A 27073-nucleotide genomic window follows, 5' to 3' on the forward strand; every position below is an offset into this window, starting at 1 on the left:
TGTTTTTAAAGATGGGAATTATAATAGCTTTAGATCTGGTCAAAGGGAATCTTGATAAATTAAAGATTTGTTCATATAACGGCATTAAGATATCAGCCCATGAACCAACGTCTGGCATAAAGATAACCTTTACTGTACCGTCTGGGCTTTAAGCTCTCAAACTATTCAACTTAGATAATGCTGTTTCATGATCTTCACATACAAAATGCATTGTCCACACCTGATGCAATTCGGGCTTTACCCAGTACTAAACATTCTGAACCCGGGCATACCTTTCTTGAAAAATGCTTAATCCACACTTACTCTGCTATTGAATTAGATTGTCATTGTTTAAATGTTTACATGTTCTTTTGCAATCACGGTTGCAAATCATGTCCAGCATTATTTGTCCCTCTCTTATAATATTTTTCTGCTTGTGCACGTTAAACCGATCTGGGTATGCCTGTTCAATCCCTGTCCTCAGTCTGACTTCATCTTCTAAATGCAGCTGACCATTGGATTTCACTATTCTTGTACTCACTTGAATTTCTTTATCAAAACAATGCTTATGATATTCAACAAATTGCCTCAGTTGTAGGGTTGATTTCCTGGTTAGTCTACTATATCACCACTTTATGGACTCCTCAAAAATAAAGGCTCTACACATAGATGTGCTTCCCTTCAGATCTAAATCAGCCCAACTTTAACTAACACAATCATTCTATTGTTCTACGTTTCTCTGGTTCCAAGACAAACTGATCACTTTGTTATCTGTTATTATATTATGTACATTATTATGTGACATAAAGGCCTAATTGAATAAGAGATCTACAGTATTATTATTGATCACAATCATATAAGACTATCACACACTTCGTACAAGGACGATGGAAGGAAAATGGAATTGGATATGGAAGAAGAGGCAGCTCTAACCCAAGTCGCCTTAGTGGGTACATCTCCCATGGGGTTTCCATTTGCTTTTACCATGTTCTATCTGTACATAAACTCTGACAATATTATGGCCCTAACCTTTGTTCTTTTACTGCTTTCCCTCATATTCAGACTATTACTTTAGCGTTAGTCATACCTACCTATAATATCTTTCTTTATGTCGAAACACATCAAATTGGAATCCCCACACATATTATATTGGATGATGACTGATTCGATCCACCCCATTACGGTCTAATTCAGTTTAGTAATTGATCCTCTTTTTCTATCTTTGGATTACAATACAGATTGATAATATATTCTTCTCCTTATTATCATTAGCACTTGAGATAACTACTATTGAATATAGACCTGATTCCATCTCTCGTTCAGACATAGTTAGGTCTAATGAAATCTTAATTGTAGTCAGAAGACAAACAGAAGGGCGACCCTTCTTCCCTTTATTAGCCTTCTTTAAAGATACATAAAATTCATCTATGACCAGGGAAGTAATAAACCATACTTCTTTAAGTAAAAATAGGCTTATCTGAGCATTCACTAGTCAAGAAGCTATTGAAACCTGTGGTGTTCTGGCAAAGGAGGCTTGGTTACCCAACTGTTACCATTTTTGTCTTCTGGTGTTTCCTTTTTGTAATATTGAGGAGAGTCAAAAATGTCTTGTTTTTGCTGGATAAATTCTGGGAAAGGCTCAAAACTCGCCTCCACCTAACCTCCCCTTTTACACAATTGATTATTAGGTCTGCCACTCCCTCTTAAATACTAGACCTTGGTTATTGTTATTGCATGCATGATTCAAATAGATCATTTGCCAGAACGCCTTTTAAGGTGGAGGGACAACTAAGCTGGGCATACTCTGGATTGTATTTTTGATAATTCCAGCACTGTCTCAGTAGCACCATCTATTCCTTTTTCTTGGACAGATCATGTAGGAATACCTTTCTTCATCAAAAGGAAAATAGATCAGCCTAGATCACAAGTAGATAGGGAGGTGTATGAATACCATAAATGGAACAATATTAATGTGGAGAGCCTTTCGCCTTTCTTTGAGGACCCTGATAAGGGACATTTCTCAGCCCAACCCTCGCAGTTACGGGACAAAATGTATACCAAACTTGGCGTAGTGACTAATATCTTAGCTGCTGCAGTCCTGAAAAGACATTGGGGAGGGGGCAGTAAGAAATGTGTGGTTTGAAAAAAGAAAATTAAGAAAGGCTGAAAGGGCCGGGATGGAAAAGTAGGACCACAAAGCAAAATGTGTATGTAAGCTCCATTTACAGAGTTACAAAAATATGCTATTTCATGCAAAACAAAGTTATTTTTCCACCATGATCATTACCAGCCCAAATGGGGAACAAGAGCTCTTTAAAGTGCTGGACGGACTGCTTTTACCTGTGCCACTAAATAGTCTCTATGACCATCACAACAATTGTGTGATGAAATGTCCCAATTCTTCTTGGATAAAGTTACTGAAATATAAGAGGATTTTAAGCTGGATTATACCAGGGGCCCTGATGCTGGACACAGACCCCTTACAGACCCCCAATTAACTAGGCTGTCACCGGTAACACTGTTTTCCTCATTTCATGCAGTTTCAGTATCTTCCATGCTTGGGATAATGGGGAAACTTCAGCCATCTGGGTCAGTCCGCGACCCTTGCCCGGCCAGGATTTTAAAGAAGGTTCACTCAGTGATTGCACACAACCTCTGTCATGTGATTAATAGCACTTTTTAGACTTGCTTGGTTCCTTTACAGCTCATGAGGACTGCAGTAAACCCATTGCTGAAAAATTCCTCTTTAGACCCATTGCCTTAATCCAATTATCGTCCAATATCACTGCTACCATATGTAAGTAAACTGATGAAAGAATTAGTAGCAGTGCAATTGCAGCCACATGTGGAAACAAAGAGCTTGCTTGATGTATCGCAAGCTGGCTTCAGACTGGGGTGCAGCAAAGAAATGGTAGTGGTGGCGGCAATGGGTGACCTGAAATGGCTGGTCGATCATGGGGGTTCTTATTCTGTTGGAACTCTGTGGCTTTCGACAAGATCGACCATTCCATCCTCTTCTCTCACGTTAGTGAATACGGGATCAGAGACAATGCCCTTGCCTGGCTTAACTCCTTTCTGATGGATAGCCTGCAGTCAGTGGTTTTACCTCCCTTTGAAGTCACCATAAAACCTGTGACCTGTGGTGTGCCTCAGGGTTCTTCACTGAGTCCATGTTTGTTCAATGTGTATCTGAGACCCTTAGCAGAGCTAATTAGATCATTTGGCGTGACATTTTATATCTATACTGATGATACGCAGTTGATCTTCTAAATGGAACAAGCTGTAGGTTCACAAAGGGATAAGATTAGAACATGCATAGAAGAGATAAATCATTGGATGTTTCAAAATTGCATTAAATTTACTGTTAAAAAAAACAAAATGCTAGTGTGCTTATCGGGGGCTCTGAGTTTGGGGCTCTCGGAAACAGTCAGACTCTTTTACTGTGGCCTGGATCTCTCAGTGTTAGCCTCCCTCTTTAGGTACATGTCCCTTACCTGTCCCTAAGGCTAGAAATGTGGGGGTGTGGCTGGATAAGTCACTGTCTCTTGATGTGCAAATCTCACAACCGTCCAGTGCATGTTTCATGCATTGCGCTCCCTACGGCCATTTTGGAAAATGTCTCCTTTTCTCACAGTATCAGTTTCAGTTTCAGCCAGGAGATCAGCAGGGGAGAGGAGGAAAGAAAGCAGAAGCAAAGAGGAAGGTCTTGAAGTGCTTCCGGAACCGGAGATGGTTCTCCTCAAGTTTCAGGGAGGCAGGGAGGCTGTTCCAGAGGGAGGCCCCAGCCGAAGAAAGAGATCTACCACCAACTCGCTGCTTGGAGAAGCGACGGACCCTGAGGGAGTTGGAGGCGGATGAGCAAAGAGCTTGAGAAGGAAGATATTTAGGAAGAGAGAGTTTAAGGTATTGAGGCCCCAGGCCCTAGAAGGCCTTGTGGACAATGCAGAGGGTTTTGAACTTAATCCTCCCCGCCACTGGGAGCCAGTGCAGAGATTTCAGTCCTGGAGAGATACGATCCCTGGGCTTGAGGCCAAGGACAAGCCTTGCAGTCCTGTTTTGGATGAGTTGCAGAGGGCGGAGTAGAGGCAGGCAGATTTAGAAAGAGCCTTTTACATTGGTCCAGCGTAGAGAGAACCAGAGCTCTGGAGACTGAGCTTCTGCAAGGAGAGGAGTGGAAGAATACCTTTGAGGAGGTGCAACTGGTAGAGTGACTTCTTGGACATGTCAGAGATGCGAGGAGAGAAGGAGAGTGTGGAGTCGAAGATGACCCAGAGGTTTCTAGCCTCACAAGTGGGAGCAGGAAGAGGGCCAAGAGAGGCCAGCCAGAGAGTGACAGGAAAGGAGGGAGCAGGTGTGTTGATGAGGGAAATCTCAGTCTTACTGGAATTAAAGCCTCACCTTACACATGCTTCATGGGACGGATAACTGAGAAGGTAGGCGGCAGTGCTGGAGTTAGCTTTGCCTGAGGAGTAGAGAGGATGAGCTGGGAGGAAAGTAGAAAGTGATCACTCCAGGAGAGAGGAGTGGTGAGAGGGATGGAAAGGGGAAGGCCTGAAGAGATCAGAACATCGAGAGTGTGCCCTGCAGAGTGAGTTGGGCCAGAGGGGAGAATAGAGAGTGAGAGAGAGTCGCAGTGTTCGCGAAAGAGTCCATAGGAAGGACATGAAGCATCCGGGTGGATCTTAAAGTCTGCAAGAAAAAGGAGAAAGCAGGGGGAGGTGAGGAAACCATGGAGGGGAGAGGGGTGACAGCAGGAGAAGAAAGGAAATTAATGAGGTGCGGGAAGCGTCTATCAAAGAGGAGAAGGTTGGCTTGAGGGCCTTGGACCAAGACGGTACCATTCAAGTAAACATTAATGATGACCTTAGAGGAGTGGAACCATTAATGGGAGAAGAAGACAAAGGAGAGAGCACAGAGATCATATGTAGATTCCAGAGGTCTGGTGAGGGAACGACAAAGAGGATGTCAGTGAGGGTTTATGTAATAGATTGTCTTTTTAAAGAGAAAAAAGACGAAAACCATTTGTATTGCGCCCTCAGCAGACTTGTTGATTAAAGAAAAAATGAAAAGTGTAGTCCAATTTTTATTTATCCATAATTTCGTATTTATTTCCGATGTTATGAGTCAATGCCCTCTACATGTGTTTCACTGTCCTCAATTATCAGACAGATCCTCAGGAGGGAGTAACGGGTCTTTTACACATCTCATGTAACATATAGAAGCCTTTTTCGGCACAATTGGTATCAGAATGAAAAGAAAATGATTCGTTTTAAGTTTCCTCTTTGGTCAGAGTATATATTGTTGTTTCTCCTGACAAACGTTTTGCCTTTTGTGTATAGGATCCCAATTTTGTTTGGGCTTCTGTAACTTTTGTCTGCAGGCTTTCGTTGCTACAGGAAGCAGTCCTTTTGCATATAGGGTGTTGCGGACTGATAAATGTGTCAGTGAGGGTTTGCCTGGAGAAAGCACTGGTATGGGTATCAGCAATAGGGAGGCCTGGGTTGGAGACCAGGATATCCTTTTTAAACCTCTTCCTACCAGATTTAGTGAGGAGAGCGGGATAGCCGATAGAGAAGCAGTTAGAAAAGATAGGAGAGACAGAGAGCACCATAGAGTAGGTAGGGAGAGGAGAGAAGAGGAAGGGTGTGGGAGGGGGTGGGGAGAACACTAGGGAAGGACACAGGGAGGGGTGCAAGCAGACAAGACAGAAAGAGGCGAGACAATAGTAGACAATTGGACAAGACGACAGGAGCTCAGATAATGGTAGAAAGTTCACTAGATTAATGCTTTTCTAGGAGGCAAAACCTCCGAACTTCACTACTTTCATAATGCAATTTAAATACCAGAGAAAAACACACCAACGTCTGAGAGTCCTGTATAGTGGGGGAAAAAGGCCTAGGTTTCACAATGCAATTTTAAATACTTTCACAATGCAATTTAATTAACGGAGAACAAACACCTAAATCTGAAAGTCCAGTACAGTCGGGAAAAAGGCCTAGGTTTCACAATGCAATTTTAAAGACTTTCACAATACAATTTAATTAACGGAGAACAAACACCTAAATCTGAGAGTCCAGTACAGTCTGGAAAAAGGCCTAGGTTTCACAATGCAATTTTAAAGACCTTCACAATGCAATTTAATTAACAGAGAAAAAACACCTTTGTCTGAGAGTCTGCTATGTGGCCAGGTTTTCAGTGTAGAGTGAAGGCTCTATTTATAACCCGGGCCACTCCTACCTTACTTAGTCGCTGTTGGTTGACGGCTGGCCACTGGCTTCCCCTGCTGTCACCTGCAGACACTAGTTGGAGCCGCCACAGTAGGAGGCATACTTACCCGCTGTCCAAGCAGGGGTTCGGGCCCTGGGACCTCCTGGTCCTAGCAGGTCCAAACAGGAATTGCCCTTTTCTTCGCCTGCCCTTCGCTTCAGACTCCCGGGCGAGAGACGCCCTTGATCTAAGAGTTAAAAGCAGAAAGGAAGAGGCAGGTGAGGTTGGGGATGATGCTGGGGTGAATTGCGCAGTCCCTCGGGGCTCCTGCTTGTCCCCCACACTATATAACATCTTTACGAGGCCTCTGTATGATACTCTGGATGCTGAAGGTGTATGTTACACCAACTATTCGTATGATGCTCAGTGTCTCATTCCCCTTTCTGGGGATCACATCAGGGACACTGAGGTCATCAATGCAGTCTTCACCCTCATTCAGGTCTGGATAGCGGGCCAAGGTTTAGCCCTGAATAATTCCAAGACAGAGTTTATGACAGATGGCATGGCCCTCATCTGAAGAAGCTAAATCCAGAGTAGCGGGCATTTCCGCTAGCGGGATGTGTCATAGCCACACTTCTTAAAGTGAAGACTCTGGGCATAGTCCTTAACCAAGAACTTAGCATGAGGGCACAAATGAGTAGTGTCATCCACCTTGTACTATTTGAAATTTCTGGCCCAGTTGAGACCTTTTCTGACTCATGATTATTGTGCCACTTGCACGAGCCATCATTGGTGCTAAATTGGATATCTGTGCAGTCTCCTGCAGGGGGATAGCAAGGGTGAAATTGTGTGCCTACAAATAGTCCAGAACAATGCAGTCAGGGCTGTTGAGGGCTTTTGTTAGAAAGGTCATGTCTCAGAAGCCAGGAGGGCTTTACACTGGCTGCCTATTTCTGGTAGAATTATTTTCAGACTCGTGTATTTCTCATAAGGGTCTCTATGGTGCTAACCTGTTTATCTATCCAATGGACTTTCTTGGCTGCCTGCACGCAGATTGTTGAGGTCAAACAACCTGGCGCTCCTCCATGTGCCGAGAGCCAATCTCAACAGTGTCATCCAGGGATCTTTTTTTCATGCAGCACCAAGAAGCTGGAATGCTTTTTCACCAGACCTAAGGACATGTCCATCGCTTGAAAAATGTAAACGTGGACTGAAGGCATTCCTGTTTCATTGATCCCTTGAATCTTTACACCACCAGCTGCTAGTAGCTGGTTAGGTTTATGTTTCTATGGTGTGTGTTTTCCTAGCGCTCCTATGCATATGGTCCTTTCTATAGCGCTATACAAATTAATAAAGTAAAGTAAAGTAAAATAAACTTGTGATCATATTTTTAGTGACTTGATCAACTTTAATGTGTCATTGAATTGGCTGGTGTTTGTCCTAATTTCACAACCAATGTTGTCATACAATCTAACTATAGGTTGAAGATGTAAATTTAAGGTTGCAATTTATTTGAAAGAAAAACCCACAGGCAAAGATGTACATTGATTTCTTTCTTCTGTAACTAACGGAGGAGTTTTGTTTCTCCCCCTTTTTGGGGCACAATCCGCGTATTGTCCTAGTAAACTTTCCGTCAGTGTGTGATGCTCTTTGTCATTGTCAGGAATAGTCAAACAGAGGGAAATGCTAAAGTTCTCTGACGGGCCTTGATGTTTTGACATGTCTCTCTCAAGGCTCATGCAGGTTTCAAGAACAGAATGAACATGCACCTGCTTGGGCTGGTCATCAACCTCTAATGAAACATTTAACAAATGAGCTCTCCTGGTCTCCTGAGTGCTTTAATTGTGGGCTACTTGCCTACAGCTCCCACTTGACTTATTTGAGAAATAGTCGGTCATTTTTTAATGCAGGCACGCAGGCTCCATTGATGTTGTCCACGGTATACATGTCATTTTTGGGAGCGTAATATCTTTCCCCTTGTACTCCCTTGGAGTCTCGGGCAGCACTTTTCCACTTGAAGGCTTCACTTGCTTAATATTTTTGCTCTTTAGATGACATTCCATTTCAGCACCTATCATAAGATGGAGGTGGATTTGGTATATATGTTGTAGGTGTGGCACATGATAAAGTATGACAATTGGCAGAGGGATAGAACCTCAACATGCATGACTTTGTGGTGCTTGGCGCAAGGGGGTCGTATTTACATGCTCGCCTGGGATTCAAGGTTCAATGTCTCCCAGAATGCTGTGCAGCTCCTGACTGCATGGCGCCATGTCCCGCAGCACTCCCACACTGCTTCAAACTGGTCACCAGCAGAAAAGAAATCACGCCTTCACTGTCTCCTACTTCACTCACCCTGCACTTGGCATGGCATTACTGAGACATTTGTGGCTGTACTTCACATATGTCTGCCAAAACCTACTGACTTTGCCACTGCTAATTGTCTCCACTAGAAGCCCTTCCTTTTATTTTCCGGACAGTTTAGGATTTGTATATCCCACCAATCCTTTCTACATTTTACGAGATCGTTTATATATTTGCTCTAACTTTTTGTTTAGAAGATTTATGGCATCCAGCATGCCCTTCAGGATGCACGTGTGCCTATATACGTGCTCTTTACTTCAGCCTACAGGGGCAGCCAACGCAAAGAGGGCTTCATGGAACGGTACTGTATGTCAAAGAGAAATATTTGCCAACATAAATACATTTTCTCGTGGTCGATTAACTCAGCCACCATCTTGATTGAATTAAACGTTTATTTTAAATGTTACAACAAAGAACTTCTGAGGGCTAAGGAAGCAGCTGTGTTTAACAATGGGTGTCCTATCTCCAGTGCACTGTGAAGTACAGTTTGCAGTCAGTTTAGGCAGAGGTAAAACTTGAGACCAGCAGAAACAATGACGGTGAGTCGAGTGGGAACCCCACAAACTAATGCTGTGAATTCCAGGGGGAACTCCCGACTCCCTGACCCTGGGTGAGTGCTGTATTTACACAACATGCCTACCAATCTGACAACATAAGGGAGGGAGTCCAGCTATTTCACCAGTAGTGGGATGGTTGTTCTCCCCTCCAGGATGCTGGTGAGGGCTCAGTCCCACTCCCTGCACTGTAATTCAGTAACTGCATGTAATGACATGCACATAATGAGAAAGAGGTTGGTGCTCTGCTCTGAGTGGACAATACTCAAGCAACTAGGGACTCCGGCTCGCAGCTGGCAGTATGAACACAAAGAACTATGATTTGCATGTGCAGGTGCCATCTATTTCCCTCTTATTTTCCACTCTCTCACTTTCTTTCTTCCAGCAGACTAAAGTCAGGATACACCTAGAGGGGGCACAGGTGCTGGCACTCCACAGGCAAGACTAGGCGCTCTGATACTACCACGTTGGAGATTCGGTCAATGGCAGTGGAGCAGTATGGCACTCCATGGACAAGACTAGGCGCTCTGATACTACCACAGTGGCACTTCGGTCAATGGCAGTGGCGCAGTATGGCACTCCACGGACAAGACTAGGCGCTCTGATACTACCACAGTGGCACTTCGGTCATTGGCAGTGGCGCAGTATGGCACTCCACGGACAAGACTAGGCGCTCTGATACTACCACGGTGGAGATTCAGTCCCTGGCAGGGGCACAGTATGGCACTCCACGGACAAGACGAGGCACTCTGATATTACCACGTTGGAGATTCCGACCCGGGCAGGGGAACAGTATGGCACCCCACAAATAAAACTAGGCACTCTGATATTACCACATTGGAGATTCGGTCAATGGCAGTGGCGCAGTATGGCACTCCACGGACAAGACTAGGCACTCTGATACTACTACAGTGGAACTTCGGTCAATGGCAGTGGTGCAGTATGGCACTCCACGGACAAGACTAGGCACTCTGATACTACCACGTTGGAGATTCCGCCCCAGGCAGGGGAAAAGTATGGCACTCCACGAATAAAACTAGGCACTCTGATATTATCACAGTGGCACTTCAGTCATTGGCAGTGGCGCAGTATGGCACTCCACGGACAAGACTAGGCGCTCTGATACTACCACAGTGGCACTTCGGTCAATGGCAGTGGCGCAGTATGGCACTCCACGGACAAGACTAGGCGCTCTGATACTACCACGGTGGAGATTCAGTCCCTGGCAGGGGCACAGTATGGCACTCCACGGACAAGACGAGGCACTCTGATATTACCACGTTGGAGATTCCGCACCGGGCAGGGGAACAGTATGGCACTCCACAAATAAAACTAGGCACTCTGATATTACCAGATTGGAGATTCGGTCAATGGCAGTGGCGCAGTATGGCACTCCACGGACAAGACTAGGCACTCTGATACTACTACAGTGGAACTTCGGTCAATGGCAGTGGTGCAGTATGGCACTCCACGGACAAGACTAGGCACTCTGATACTACCACGTTGGAGATTCCGCCCCAGGCAGGGGAAAAGTATGGCACTCCACGAATAAAACTAGGCACTCTGATATTACCACAGTGGCACTCGGTCAATGGCAGTGGCGCAGTATGGCACTCCACGGACAAGACTAGGATCTCTGATACTACCAGGGTGGAGATTCAGTCCCCGGCAGGGGCACAGTATGGCACTCCATGGACAAGACGAGGCACTCTGATATTACCACGTTGGAGATTCCGACCCGGGCAGGGGAACAGTATGGCACTCCACAAATAAAACTAGGCACTCTGATATTACCACATTGGAGATTCGGTTAATGGCAGTGGCGCAGTATGGCACTCCACGGACAAGACTAGTCACTCTGTTACTACTACAGTGGAACTTCGGTCAATGGCAGTGGTGCAGTATGGCACTCCACGGACAAGACTAGTGAAGTGGGAGAATGGGAGAAAAAGCTCCCCCCAATCTCCTCGCGACCATGGCCTAGAGGATCGTGGCCCAGACACCCACCACGAGATGAATTAGTCTATCTACCAGACGACCAAATACCCTGGTTCAAGAACATAAGGATATGCCCACCAGCCTGCCCTACTCAAGCCAACACCTGCGGCATAGATGAACTCGACTAAGTCCTCAACAACAAGCACCCACATCGTTAGAGATGCCATAACGACCTAGCCAACTGCCAAGAACACACGTGCCACCATGCACACTGGTCACTCACGCACCAACCCACACGAAGAATATATTCAGTGTTATGACGTAGGTGACGGATACACCCACTGACGCGCATCTTTATTATTTTTCACATAGGTTTTTTTCGTAATGCAGAAACGCAAGACGCATAAAGCACTCGCGTATACGCTTGCTGACGCTTCTCCCACCCCTCGCATCGTGATGAGAATATAACGAAGACGTAATACTGCCTATGAAGCCATGTCAAACCGCAACACAGGTGCCGTACATTACACATCCCCACCCATGAACCAGGCCCAAGTAGGCCGCAAGCAAGAACCGCCATGAACACTGAATGAGCGAGAGTACAAGTGCTGATCACACAGAACGAGCCCAGTGAGAGCTCAAAGCCAAGGGGGCGATGTTGCAACTCGTATGCTACCAGCCGGCGCCAAGGTCACACCTGTAAGCAAAGCCAAGCACACAGAAGCAAAATACAACTTTAAATGTGCAGAATTCTGCCCCAGCCACGGTCTCTCCACACGTGACCAAGCCAACCTGACAAGGTGCCAGACCCACGAGGAAGAAGTCGCCTGGGTCCCACGTCTGGGACACAGGTTGCAACAATGAAATGACCGGATGGACACCTACAGCGATGGGAATGGCCTGCTCTCAAGCCTATGAGCAAACCCGCACATTGTCTGCACGAACACATAGTTACACATTGTTGCTAGTGACAGGTACACCGCGAGCTGGGAACAACGATGGTCCCAGACTGGGGGGCTCGCGGGAGGACCAATCAGAACATGGGGGCACTCATCACTGACGCCACTAACATTAGCCAATCATCAGGGGTCTTCGTGTAACAATTTTCAACTATCTAATAGAAGGGACAACCCAAGTATACCACCTGACTCATCCTCAACCACTGATATTGCTCTCTATATGTATACTATACTAACCCTACCATTCGAGGAACCAATCCGGAGTGGCAATAGGTTTTTCGCTAACTTTCCCAGGTGACGCAAGTAGCGCGTCATACTGCGGCAAAAAGGGCCTGCGAGCCCCACGAATTTTGAGAGTCTGGACGGACGCGTACGATCCTAGACCCATCCCTGCCGTTGTTTTAATAAACAGCAGAACCACCTTGCTTCTTGTGTGTGTCTCATACACATTTTTTGGGGAACACGGAAGGAGTTGGGGCCTCCCAGCCCGGAGGTCCGCGGACGGCTCAGCCGACCCCGGGATAATCACCCCGACAAGTTGGAGGCACTGCTGAGATCTGTTTACGATCTACCTTTTCATTTTTCCAAGGCCTCTCGTTGCGAGGAGGCCCGGCGGCGCGGGCCCCCTCTGCCGCTGCCCCCTTTTTGAGGACTACAGGACCATCGCAGAACTGTGAGAAGACCGGACAGGGCAATCTGGATATTGGCCCTCGGGAGCCGGTTGAGAAGTATCCCGCCTGCGGTTGGCGAGTGTCCAGACGTGGTCCAGACGAGGGGAGGTGGCAAGCCGCTTGGAGGGGTGCACGCAGTCGAGCGGTCCCGTATCAAGAGAACTTGGTGAGTATGTCACACCCAACAAGCAATGTGAGATTGTGAGGGAGGGGGGAGGAGTGAAATAAGGGAGGTGGGAGATGTTACTAAGGTGTGCGGCGAAGATTTGATCAATTAGTGTTGACGGTGAAGTGAATGGTAGCAGGACAGGTGCGAGAGCCGTCCGCTACCACGTCACGGAGAAGGGTGGGTGGAGCAAGAAAGCACCATGTGCGGTTGCTCGTAGACACTGATTGGCCCAGGTCGTGGCCAGCTGTAAGGGGGGTGTGTGTGTGACTTCCTACGAATTGGCGGTTATTGATCAATGAGTAGATGAGGATCCCTATTCATCGAGCAGTGAACCTCGATAGATAGATGACGTTTTCCTGTAGGTGGTAGCTAACTTGTTGCCTAGTACGGAAGATAATTGGCTGGTTAAGCCCTCCCGTTGAGGGGCGTATCACACGCGAGGCGACGCAGCGTGCGCAGTCCGATTATACGAGTATATTGTTGGTTACCTTGTTCCAGGCGTAACAAGAGGACAGCTGTGGGGTTAACAGGGACAAACAGTAAAAACTTATTGCGAGCTTTCTGAAGTGTAAAAGATCTTACCGGTAGTTTTTGGAAGAGGTTGGTGATGTCACCCGTAGGGCTTTCATAGGATACCTTGCCACACAGCATTGTTGAAGGGTGGTGGGGAAGTGAATAGAGGGCAGGGGGTACGCACGGAGGTTGTCTGCCACCCCAAATACGGGACAGGTGGAGAGGGGGAAGTGACCGTGCACGGAGAATGCCGGCCACGCCGAGTGAGGTAGGAGGAGGAGGGGAGGAGAAAAGTGGGACGGCTGTATAAGCACGTCACACAGGGCACGCAGCCGCCGGGGGCTTCGTGCGCTGTGGCCGCAGGGGGCCGTAACAGTATTAAGGAAGAAAAACAAACATAGGAAAAGACAGCATATCTGCAATTGTTATATTTGACTGTTTTTCTTTTAGCGGACGGTCGCAAGTCCCCAAACTACGGGGCCAGGTAACGACAACTACACCGAAGGGAGCTAAAAACACAGTGTAACCATGTCATACGTGTTAGGATCGGGAGGGTGGGGGAATACCCTCACTACCCCACTCCAGCATATGTGTAAAACACTATCGCCCCATAGGGAAAAACTGATCAAATACAGCATAGAATGGACACAAGGGACAGACAACAAAATGATGACACCCTGGCCGCCTAAGCGCAGTTTCGACCCGTACGTCCAACACTCACTACTGACACACATACATAACACATACAAGGGGAAGAAGTTGGCGCATCACGTGGAGGTGTTTAACTTATGGAGGATGTTCCAGGGGTCCCGACCAGGACCAACCGGGATGTTCACTGTGGAGGAAACGAAGGAGGGGAAGAAGATTAAGGAGGAAGAGGGAAATGGGGAAAAGGAGGTTGACAGCGCACAGTGCGCGGGAAGAGACTGAGAGGGGGACGAAAAGCTTAGCATCGCAAATGAAATAGAAATAAAGAAGGAAAGGACCGACGACATCCTGTTAGCGAAAGTAGTGAAGAAGGAAGAAGGGGGGTTATATCCTGTGACGGAACTACAAGAAGCAGTAAGTCAACAACTAACGGCGGCTGAGGGATATTCGAACCCCGCGTACAGCCCACCACCATATAAAGCTACAGGTAGCTACACAGGGGGGGAGGAGGTGACAAGTACGTTAGGCCCAACTTGTACAAAGATGCACACAAAGGAAGGGAAGAATAGTGAAGAACCAATCCCAACCATAGGACACGAAGAGTGGGTAGCCGCGCAGGTGCTTTTAAAATTATGAGGGACACTAACGGGAGAAGAAAAGGAGGTAGTACGGAGACTGAACCAGGACAATGAGGGTAGCAGTGAAATAAGAGGGGAGGAAGATAAAAGGAGAGAAGGGGAGCCGTTACGAGCAGAGGAGGAGATGTTGGAGGAACGATTGGCAGAATTAAGGAATGAGCAAAACGCCCTGATCAAACAGCTTGAGAAAGAGGAACGAGGGAGAAGGAGGGAAAGGAAGGAAAGTAAGGATGAGTTAGAAAAAATGAGGGAACGAACTGAAGAACGGAAGCAGGAAGCTGAAAAGATGAAGGCGTTAGCAGAAAGGGTATCTCTCAGCAGCACAGCGTGACAGGAAAAGAGAGGAAGAGAGGAAGAAGAGAAAGAAAAGGAAATGGAAATATGGAAGGAGAAAATACTATCCGAGAGCACCAGGAAATACGAGGAAGGTAAAGTAATAGAAAGCATATTAGAAAGGGAGAGAGAGAGATGGGAAAGGAGGAGAGAGGAAGAATATTAGAGAAGATGAGTAGTGAGGTGATGGAGGAATTGAAAAAGAAAAGAGAGGAAATAGGTGGTGGAATAGTGGAGAAGAGGGAAGGGGAAAGAAGAGAGAGGAAAGGGGAGAGTGGGGTAAGGACATATGTACGTCGGGATGCAGAAGTAGCAACAACATCAGCGCAAAGGGGAGCGATTGGTAAAGGAGAAGAGGAAGGAACGGATTTAATAGACTTAAAAACAGTGACGATTAGGGGGAAGAGGACAGATTGGGGGTCGTCGCTCCTGGATGAATTCTGCAGTGAAGAAGAAGAAGGAATGGGGGGAGAAGGAAGAAGCGGCGATAGGGAAAGCTTAGACAAATTGTACATCACCCGCACCAACTGGGAATCACCATGGGCATGCAGAAAGAAGGAAGAAGTGGGGGGAAGTGAGGAGAAAGAACGAGAAGTGGCCGGAGGGCAAACACGTGCAGTTACACCCGCATTATTCCGCCCAACATGTCCGCCCACACCCGCTCCTGAACACACCCCCTATGCCGGCAGGCTTAGAGATCTCCCCGGACGTAGGCAGGAAGAACGGACACACACACCCACATTAAATAAAGAAAATAATAAGAGAAGGGGGAGAAATGAAGGGGAAGCTACAACGAGCAGTGGCAATATGGACATGACAGATGATCTAGTTGACACAGAAGAAAAGGAGGGGTATACGGACTCCACACCGCAACAACTGGGGGGACAGAAGGGACACAATCTAATGCCACTATTGGAGAGGGGGGGGGTTAGACCACAATACGTCCCTTGGAAGCATGCCGATAAGGAAAATATAAAGTGTAGGCTCCCATCACTAAGTGGAGGAGCGGGAAAATGGATATACGAGATGGAAAAGCACACTGCAGGACAGAAACTAGCAGCAGGAGACGTGAAGGGCCTATTAATATCAATATTAGGGGATGCGGCAGATGACATCTGGAAGAGAGCGGGTTTCCCCGGGGTCACAATAATGCACACATCACATGACAGGGCGCCATTTGCAAATTGCAGGCATGCATTATGGCAAGCTCTGAGGGTACAATACCCAGACACCTCAGATATAGGAGCAATTACGTCACGCAAGATGCGTGAGAACGAAGATCCTGTTGATTATATCCAGGAGATTCAGGAGAAGTGGCGTATGGAAACTAGAGAGCAATGGGATAAGACACTGGCAATATTTTACCACATACTAATACAAGGGCTTCCGGAGACAGTACAAAAACAATTGAAGAAAATAGTGGGGATGGAAGCCAAGGCCTGGCTGGAAATACAATTGGCAATAGTACACCATTATAGGATGTGGCAAGAAAAGATGTGTGAAAACATAAAAATTGATATGAGGCTGGGAAGCCCAAAAGAAACACACCAACACAGGTTACAAAGGACATACAAGTGCTTTATTAAAAAGCTACAACAGTTACCAAAGTCAATTGACAAACGGATAGCTATTCGGCTCTCAGAGTAACGTAACAAACTTCAACGAGGGTTCGATGCATTAGTAGAGAGACCGTACATTCGGAATACTTGGGCTTTCATATCCTTTATCCAGCCCTCGGCCAACCCCCTCGCGGGTTAACCATTCTTGGGATCAGGCCTAAGGTTCCTTGCCAGGTCAATCCTATAATGTATGCATTTTGATCAGTTCCGCTGATACAGTTGTTCATTTACACATAGGTCAGGGATAGGACAAGGTCTCAGTTCGCGACCCCGACAAGTGCCCTGCAGGCATATTAATTATTCGTGTTTGCGGAGGTCACAACGGCCAGAATCTCACTCAGAATGTCATTCAGCCTCCATTTTGATGTTCAGGGTGACTTCCACATTACAAGAGAACCTAAAATGGCGGCTAAATCCAAGATGGCGACTTACATTATTTTTCGTTAAGGTCAAGACCTTGCCGCGGAGTCTATTTACATGATATTTTAGACAACTTGGCGTAGGCCAATACACATTCAATTACTGCGATAGGAGGAATAATATTATTTCAATTCCAACAGACCCTCCTTTTGGCCTATGCCAAGTGCTAATATCATTTCTAATACTTTTGCAAATAACTCCATGTGTTGTCATCCATACATCCCAAATCATTGTCTGTTATATCTATAGCCATTAGGTCGTTCATCAGAACCTCTTGTAACACAAACTCTTTGGATGCTGTATCTGGGGCATACATTCTATGCCCTATTGTGCTCACTGCTTGGGCACAACATCCCCCTAGCATTCCACATATACTCGGAAGACATTGAAAACAGCAACAAAGGAATAGCAGGATCCCCAAAACAACTAGAATAACAGAAAGCACCTTCCAACCCCAAGATCGTAAAGAATCCCAGAACCAGGTACTAAGATTCCAATCTCCTACAGGGATATGTACTTCAGAACTAAGAGTATGCAAGTTCTGTATTGCTTTAAAAATTTTCGGCGAGGAATCTGGTACGAAAACACAGCAAGCGGACCCCACTAATTTGCATACTTCACCTCGTTCTGCCAGAATGACATCTAATGCCATCCGATTTTGGAGTGCTACCAATCTTATTGCTTTTTGTTCTAGTGTCATATTGTAGAGTATGTCCGTGGTCCGGTTGATCGTTCTCTCCAGTACCCTTGCTAATCCCCTAATGTTCTCAGAGTTTGTTATTTGTCCCCAAAAGGGCACAACTGATTTTGCTATATCTCCCAATACTTGCCCAGGGGTATCTCCATTCTTGTCCCGCCATGGGCGAGCCTTAGAAACCTCCAATGTACTAGCTACAAATACCCCGGGTAACAGGATTCCTAAATAACAGGTTCCCTGCCAATCCTTGGGCAACCAGGGAAATGCTAAACTACCACAAACAAAATAAACAGGCCCCCCTACATACAGAGGCCTGTTTTCTCCAGTCAAATTTACAATGTTCATACAACCTTCAAAATCTCCCATTGGCCGAGTGCCATTTTTTTGTACTCAAAAGGGGACCGAGTCAGGGCTATGATTTATAGAGTAAGAAGGAGGCACGGCGTCCTTATTACCTATCAGAGCCATTTTAAAGGAAATTAAAGTTTGAAAAGGAAGAGACAGTTTATCAGACGGCCTAATAGAAGAGACATTAGGTTTACTTCTATTTGCAAAAAGCGAGCATCCCAGGGGAGTTAATTCACATTTCTCGAAATCATTCAAATTAGTTCCATTAAAGTTCCCTGAGATGCTATCATTCCAACGGCCAAAGAATAGTGCTCTAAGAGAGGCATAGCAAGCAGTCGTTAAAGGTAAAGGGTGAATATACCATCCCAGTCCCTTGTTCCCATGTTGCGGTAAATGAGTGCAAATCCAACAATTACTCTTATTAAAAATGGCATGCGTTGCATTCATTATTATCATTAGAGTGTTATTATGATACTTTTGTCTATGTTGGGAGTCTCTAGGGGACAGAGTGTGAAGGTGTACAGAGGGAGTCAAAGCAGTCGGTACAATCTCGGTCGGTAGTAAAGGTTTTAGAGGATAGATTTCTTCAAAGTACCAAAGTCCTACAGCAGTAATTGCAAAAATAACAATTATCGTTATCAAAACACAGCAGTACGTTTTCGGGGCCCAGGCACATTGTTCATTGTCCAAGTTGGTCACCCCCTTATTCACAAGTCCAGTGCGGGGGGCAGCAGTGGAGGTGGCAGGCATTGTAGTTCCTCAATCGACGACACCAATGTTCGTTGCTGGCGACGCTACGGTCGCGCGATTTCTTAGTCCTTCCCAACCCTAGCCAGCAGAATCCCTTTTTTTCCCTTTTGTTCAACAGAAACTTTCTTATACAAAGGGAAACTTTCGATCACTTCTCTTTCTCAAATGCACGGAAGAACCCGTGCCGTAGTTCTATTTTCTTCGTCGAAGGTTGTACCTGGTGGTACCCAAGATTGTTTGGTCCGAAAATAAGGTGTCATCACTTCCTGAGGGAAGCGACGTATCAGAGGCGACGGAAGTCGCAGAGCTTGAAACAGTATTTTCCAGAAGTGATTTTTCAAAAGAGTGCGGAGACGAAATGGACTGTTCCCCAAGCTCCACGGACTCAGAGAAATTCTCCGACGCACTCACAGCGCTGTTTGCTACTCCAAGATCAGGGACTGTAGCATCAGCGAGGGGTTCTGCTTCTTCTGTAACGTGTGGCGTCGGGTGAGGAAGTTTCTTGACATGCGTCGCATGGATCCAGTGTTTCTTTCCAGCCACCCGCACTGCTGTCCGAGTGACCAACAGCACCTGGTAGGTCCCTTCCAACGAGGAGCGAGACAGGAAGACCTTTCGTAGGCCTTCACTACGACCCAACTTCCAGGCTGTATATCTTGTCCTGGGCCCGTGAACCGTACAGGTAAATCTGAAAACACCTGGTGATAAATGAAATACAGGTTTTTAGTTAACTGGTTACAGTAGTCTACAAGCAATACATTGTCCACCTCTCTCAGGGCTTTAGGTTTTGGGAGACCCCAAATATTAGCAGGTCTCCCCATCACTACCTCGAATGGAGAAAGCCCAGTCTTAGTTTGAGGTGTGGTACGCATAGCCAATAATACAATAGGTAAGGCATCTGGCCATTTCAGTTTGGTATCGGCACATGTTTTTGCAAGCTTATTCTTTAAGATACCATTATGTCTTTCCACCAACCCAGCACTTTGAGGATGTCTAGCTGAGTGAAATCGTTTCTCAATATGTAAAGCTGTGCATATCTGCGAAATTACTGCTGCAACAAAATGAGGACCATTGTCCGACCAAATTACCCTTGGGAGCCCAAATCGAGGAAAGAATTCTTTTACCATAATCTTTGCAGTGGTCATGGCAGTAGCATCTTTAACGGGGAAAGCCTCGACCCATTTACTGAAGGCACAAATAATTACAAGAACATATTTCAGATTGTTACACCGTTCCATTTCAATAAAATCAAAGTGAATGACCTCAAAGGGAACAGAAGGGGGCCCAAAGCTTCCCCTTGGAGTTACTGTCCCCTTACCCACATTGTGCTGTAAGCAGATCATGCAATTCCGAACATAATGCTTTGCAATCTCCGGAATCTTGTTATTCACCCAAACTTGTTCTAACATTTTTGTGATCTGCTGAGCACACACATGTGTAGGACCGTGTGCCATCGTAACCATTGCCAGTACATTTGAATCAGGGAGCAACCATTTTCCTTCAGATGTATCCACCCAGCACCCATCATCATCTAGCCTCCCCATTCCTTCGGCCCACCTTTTAGATTCTTCTACTGTAGCATCAGTTTGAATATCCCGCACAGACCCAATACCTTCATCCATTACATAGGCATCTTTTGTTTCCCTTAGCGCATACATGTCTGTGCTAAGGTCTGTGGCCGTTTGCCTGGCTATCAGGTCCGCAAAGGCGTTCCCTTTTCCCACATCATCTATGACCTTACGATGTGCTGCACATTTCATTATCGCTAACTGCCTAGGGAGCGAGAGTGCCGAGAGCAATTGCACTATCAAGGGGCCATGCTGGATCTTGGTCCCATGTGAGGTCAGGAACCCTCTTTCCGACCAGAGCCTCCCAAAGTTGTGAGCCACCCCAAAGGCGTACTGGCTATCAGTATATATATTTACTATACGCCCTTCGGAGAGTTCACAAGCTCGGGTCAATGCTATAATCTCTGTGGCCTGCGCGGAGTTATGCGAAATTCTCTTAGTTTCAACAACTTTACTCAATGTAGTAACTGCATAAGCAGCTGTAGATGTAGATGTACCATCTGAAAGTTTGAAGCAGGAGCCATCACAAAACAGCTCCCCTTCTGCATTGTCCAAAGGAGTATCTATAGGATCTATCCTGCCCTTCGTTTCTTGTTCAGTGGTATACAGGCAATCATGTAATTCTTCGTCACCGCAAACAGTGTTTTGCGGGAAAGGTAAGAGTTCAGCCGGATTTAGAACACAACACCTCTTAATTTGAATGTGAGGGGCAAACAGAATTAATTCATACCTTGTTAACCGTGCAGAGGTGAGGTGTTGTGTTTGGGTTTTGTTCAATAGGATATCTACAGAGTGAGGTACCATCAAAATCAAATCATGGCCTAGGACCATTCCCTCACTCTGTTTTAGAGACGCGGCAGCAGCAGCTCGCAAACATCTTGGCAAAGCGCATGCGACAGGATCAAGGGCGGAGGAGTAGTAGCCGCACGGCCTATTCTTCCCTCCGTGTTCCTGTGTTAACACGGCCAAAGCACATCCATCACATTCATGCACAAACAACACAAAGGCCTTGTCATAATTTGGAGTACCCAGAACTGCTGCAGAGCATAACGCGGTTTTGAGAAGCTCAAATGATCGTTGATGTTCCGATTCCCATGGCAGTGGCAGAGAAATGCCCTTCTTCGTCAAAGCCAACATCGGTTTTATCACTAGCGAAAAGTTCGGGATCCACAACCTACAGTAAGAAGCCATACCTATTAAGGCTCTGACTTCCTTCTGTGTATTTGGAACAGACATGCCAGAAATGTGTTTTATTCTTTCAGGTGTCAATCTCCTTTGATATGATATGATATGATATGGTATTTGTAACGCGCCTATACACATGTGTTTCAAGGCGCGACGAGGCAGGGAGGGGGGGACAAGGGGAGACAGACAACGATCTTACTAGGCCAGGTGTCATTCAGATCGCGCAAGTGCAGGGGTGGGGGAGGGGGAAAAGTGCAAGGGGAAGGGGAGGGGGGGAAGTGCAGTACAAGGTAAGTGGCGTAACGTAATAAATAAATAAATAGGGCCAGCTGGTGGCAAGTGTGAGGTAAGTGCAGAACAAGTGCTGGGGGAGGGGTGGGCTGTAGGGATACAGAGACAGTCCCGCAGTGCAAAGGGGTTCCAGGGCATCAGTGCAAGTGGAGAGTGGCAGGGCCCAGGGCCGAGGCCGTTTAGAGTGGTCCAGTTGCAGGATCAGTGCAGTTTCAGTGAGGAATTAAATTAGCTGTTCAGCAGGGGAGAGGGAGAGAGAAAGCAGAAGCAAAGAGGAAGGTTTTGAGGTGCTTCCGGAACCGGAGATGGTTCTCCTCAAGTTTCAGGGAGGCAGGAAGGCTGTTCCAGAGGGAGGCCCCTGCCGCGGAGAGAGATCTACCCCCAGCTCGTTGCTTCGAGAAGCGGCTAACCCTGAGGGAATTGGAGGCGGATGAGCGAAGGGCTCGGGAAGGAAGATATTTGGGAAGAGAGAGTTGAAGGTATTTAGGACCCAGGCCCCAGAAGGCCTTGTGGACAATGCAGAGGGTTTTGAACTTTATCCTCGCAGCCACTGGGAGCCAGTGTAGAGATTTCAGTCCTGGAGAGATACGGTCCCTGGGCTTGAGGCCAAGGACAAGTCTCGCAGTTCTGTTCTGGATGAGTTGCAGAGGGCGGAGAGTGGAGGCAGGCAAATTAAGATAGAGGCTGTTACAGTAGTCCAGCTTCGAGAGAACCAGGGCTCGGGAGACAGTGAGCTTCTGGGGGAAGGAGAGGAAGGGAAGAATACCTCTGAGGAGGTGCAGCTGGTAGTGTGACCTCTTGGCGACGTCAGAAATATGAGGAGAGAAGGAGAGTGTGGAGTCGAAGATGACCCCAAGGTTTTTTGCCTTGCAGGTAGGAGCAGGGAGGGGCCAAGGGAGGCAGGCCAGAGAGCTACAGGGAAGGAGGGAGTGGGAGTACCGATGAGTAGGATCTCAGTCTTACTGGCATTAAGGCAGAGGTCATTGGCGGCACACCATTCTTGGATAGCAGACAGACAGTCAGAGATGAGGGAAGGAGAGGGGGAGGCTGAGGGTAGCCTGAAGATGAGTTGGGTATCGTCCGCATAGCACTGGAAATTAGGGCAGAGAGCGGCGATGCGGTGGGCAAGGAGTGCCAGATACTGGTTGAACAGCCAGGGAGAGAGATTAGATCCCTGGGGGACACCACAGGTGGAGAAAAAGATGTCGGAGAGGAAGGACCCCAGTTGGACCTGGGAGGGTCGATTTGAAAGGAAAAGAGGTCAACCACGCCACAGCCTGACCAGTGATACCCAGGTTTTCCCGGAGACGGTTGAGCAGGATGGCATGGTTGACAGTGTCAAAGGCAGAGGAGAGATCGAGCAGAATGAGAACACACGGAGTGTTGGAATCGAGGTTCAAGAGCAGGTCTTCACGGATGTTCAGGAGAGCAGTTTCCGTGCTTCTGGCAGCTCTGAAGCCAGATTGATGGTCATGAAGACTACCAACAGATTCAGCATGGAGGTTAAGCTGGGAGATGGCCAGTTTCTCCAGGAGCTTGCCCAGGAAGGGAGTGATGGAGATAGGGCGATAGTTAGCCGGGCAGGAGGGGTCGGAAGAGGGTTTCTTGAGAAGAGGGTGCACAAGGGAGTGCTTGAGGGGGGAAGGGAAGACTCCAGAGGCGAAGGAGTGGTTGCAAAAGTCAGCCAGGGCAGGAGCCAGGGAGTCGATGTGGTCCTTGATAGTTTTGGAGGAACAGGGGTGAACCTGTTTAGACGAGACTTTCATAGATCGGACTTGTCTGGAAACCTCGTCAGCAGAGAAAGCTGGAAAGGCAGAGAAAGAGGGAGGAGGGGTGACCGCAGAAGGGCCAGAGGAAGGGTCGGGTATGGAGGGAGGGAGGTGAAAGGAGGAGAGCGAGGACAGGATGTCCTGAGTTTTAGAGATGAAGTGAGAGGCCAGTGCAGTGCAGAGGGCCTGAGAGGGGACAGGAGAGGTAGAGACTGCAACAGGGTTGGCCAGCTCCTTGCAGATTTTAAAGAGTTCAGCGGAGTTGTTTGATGCCGCAGAGATGCGGGCTTGGATAAGGGCTCTCTTCTTGGTGAGAACGGAGAGCCGGTACTGCCTTTGGAGCAGGCGGCAGGCCAGTTTGTCAGAGGATGAACATGAAGCACGCCATTTCCTCTCTGCAACCCTGCACTTGCGTTTTAGGGTGGCGAGATCCAAGTCATACCAGGAGTTATATTTGGCTTTGGGCTTCAGGCAGATTCTCATGACGGGGGCAAGGATATCAAGAGTAACAGATATAGCAGAGTGGAGCATGGAGAGGGCTGTGTCAGGGTGGGAGTCAGCCGAAGGGGCGGAGGGGGCAAGAAGGTAGCAGCAAAAGCCTCAACTGACACACGCTTCATGGGTCGGATGACCGAGAAGGTGGGTGGCAGTGAAGAGGGTGGCTTTGCCTGTGGGGTAGGCAGGGTGAGGTGGGAGGATAGGAGAAAGTGATCACTCCAGGAGAGAGGAGTGGAGAGAGGGACAGAGAGGGGAAGGTCAGAAGAGATCAGAGCATCAAGAGTGTGCCCAGCAGAGTGAGTAGGCCCAGATGGGAGAATAGAGAGTGAGAGAGAGTCGCAGATGTCACGAAAGAGACCAGTGGGGGGACTGGAGGCATCAAGGTGGATGTTAAAGTCGCCAAGAAAGAGGAGTTGAGTGGTTGAGGACAGGAGTGCGGAGAAGAGGTCAGCCCACTCAGAGAGGAAGGAGGAAATTTGACCAGGTGGCCGATAGATAGTAGCCACGGTAAGGGAATGGCTAGGAGAGAGAGAGAGTCGGCAGACAAGGCATTCAAAAGAGGAGTAGGTCTGCGTAGGAGTGACAGTGGCAGGAATCCACTCAGGGAAGATAAGGGCAACACCACCCCCTGCACGGTTGGGCCTGGGCACGGAGAGGATCTTGTAACCGTCAGGTAGGAGTGTGTCAAAGCTGGTGGCAGAGCTGGCTGTGAACCATGTCTCAGTGAGACAAAGGACGTCGAGGTCCAGTTCCTCAAGAAGGTGACAGATATTGGAGGAGTGCTTGATGGCAGAGCGAGTGTTTAGTGTGGCAATGTGGAGAAGGCTGCCATCCTTGAAGAACTTCCGGGGAGGGGTACAGATCAGAGGTACGCCCTGCGGAGGTATTGAAGAAGGAGGTGAAGAAGGAGCACGAGAGGGGGCAGGGAGGGAGGGTAGAGGCAAGGTAGCCAAGGATAGAGGAGGGGGGACAGCAGGAGAGGAGAGGAAGTTGATGAGGTGTGGGAAGCGTCTATCGAAGAGGTGAAGGTTGGCCTGAGGGCCTTGGACCAAGACGGTCCCATTAGCGTAGACATTAATGATGGCCTTAGAGGAGGGAAGGGGGCCAAGAGGACATCCCAACGGGTGCCACCATTAATGGGACAGGAGGAGAAAGGAGAGAGCAAAGAGACCATATGAAGGGTCCATAGGTCAGGCGAAGGCACGAAAAAGAGGATGTCAGTGAGAGTTTCCTTAGAGCAGGCATTAGTGTAGGTGTCAGCGATAGGGAGGCCTGGGCTGGAGACCAGGATGTCCTTTTTAAACTTTTTCCTACCAGATTTAGTGAGGAGAGCAGGATAGTCAATGGAGAAGCAGTTAGAGAAGATAGGCGAGACGGAGAGCACCATGGAGTAGGAGGGGGGGGGGGGGGAGACAGACGAAACGAGAGCACGCAGACAGGAAGTGAGCGGCAAGCACAAGTTACCACAATTAGAGCAAGCAAAACAGTAATGCGTATTAGGTACCGGGCCACCTAAGTTTGAGAATCCTGCGAGGGGAGAAAAAGCACCCTAGTAAACCACAACTGTGAAAACAGTGAGGCAAGGCCCCATGCGGATGTAACCAGGAGTAGGAGGGGTGGGCCGGGGAACGGAGAACAGGTGGAACTGGCGCCTGGCGTCCCCTGCGGACACCTGCAGACACACAGGGAGCCGCACTGTAGGAGTCGCCCTTGGCCTGGGGCCCTTAGCCGCGGGGGGCTGCCGGGCAGAGGGCTGCCCAGGAGGGGGGAGGTTATAGGCAGAGGGAGAGGAGGGGGGGGGTTGGGCGGGGAGGGAGAGGAAGACCAGGAAGTGGGAGGGGGGAGCAGGAGCAGGCACAAACACCGCGCTAGGAGCGCGAGGAACAATTCAACTTTTTTTTTAAAAACAAAACACACTCACGGAGGCCCAGGCAGGGCTTCCCAGGCCTGCTGATCCCCTCAGGCCACCGGCGACCGCTCTCCACGCTCAGCTGGGGAAAAGAAGCGAGCACGGGGAACGGCCGTCGAGTAGGCCAGAGGGGAGGCAGGCACACAGCCAATCAGAGGGGGGAGTGGGCGGGCAGGGAGGCGGGGAGGGAGAGGAAGACCAGGAAGTGGGAGGGGGGAGCAGGAGCAGGCACAAACACCGCGCTAGGAGCGCGAGGAACAATTCAACTTTTTTTTAAAAACAAAACACACTCACGGAGGCCCAGGCAGGGCTTCCCAGGCCTGCTGATCCCCTCAGGCCACCGGCGACCGCTCTCCACGCTCAGCTGGGGAAAAGAAGCGAGCGCGGGGAACGGCCGTCGAGTAGGCCAGAGGGGAGGCAGGCACACAGCCAATCAGAGGGGGGGGTGGGTGGGCGGGCAGGGAGGCGGGGAGGGAGAGGAAGACCAGGAAGTGGGAGGGGGGAGCAGGAGCAGGCACAAACACCGCGCTAGGAGCGCGAGGAACAATTCAACTTTTTTTTTAAAACAAAACACACTCACGGAGGCCCAGGCAGGGCTTCCCAGGCCTGCTGATCCCCTCAGGCCACCGGCGACCGCTCTCCACGCTCAGCTGGGGAAAAGAAGCGAGCGCGGGGAACGGCCGTCGAGAAGGCCAGAGGGGAGGCAGGCACACAGCCAATCAGAGGGGGGGGTGGGCGGGCAGGGAGGCGGGGAGGGAGAGGAAGACCAGGAAGTGGGAGGGGGGAGCAGGAGCAGGCACAAACACCGCGCTAGGAGCGCGAGGAACAATTCAACTTTTTTTTAAAAACAAAACACACTCACGGAGGCCCAGGCAGGGCTTCCCAGGCCTGCTGATCCCCTCAGGCCACCGGCGACCGCTCTCCACGCTCAGCTGGGGAAAAGGCGACCTCCTGACAACAATATTGAAATTTTTTGAGCGAAGCTTTATGACCATTTTTGGCTAGATGAACAAGCAACAGTATAGTGCCTTCTTTACAAGCACTTT

The sequence above is a fragment of the Ambystoma mexicanum genome, chromosome 5q (genome assembly GCF_040938575.1).
Source record: "Ambystoma mexicanum isolate Mex_15411 chromosome 5q, UKY_AmexF1_1, whole genome shotgun sequence".
Taxonomy (NCBI): domain Eukaryota; kingdom Metazoa; phylum Chordata; class Amphibia; order Caudata; family Ambystomatidae; genus Ambystoma; species Ambystoma mexicanum.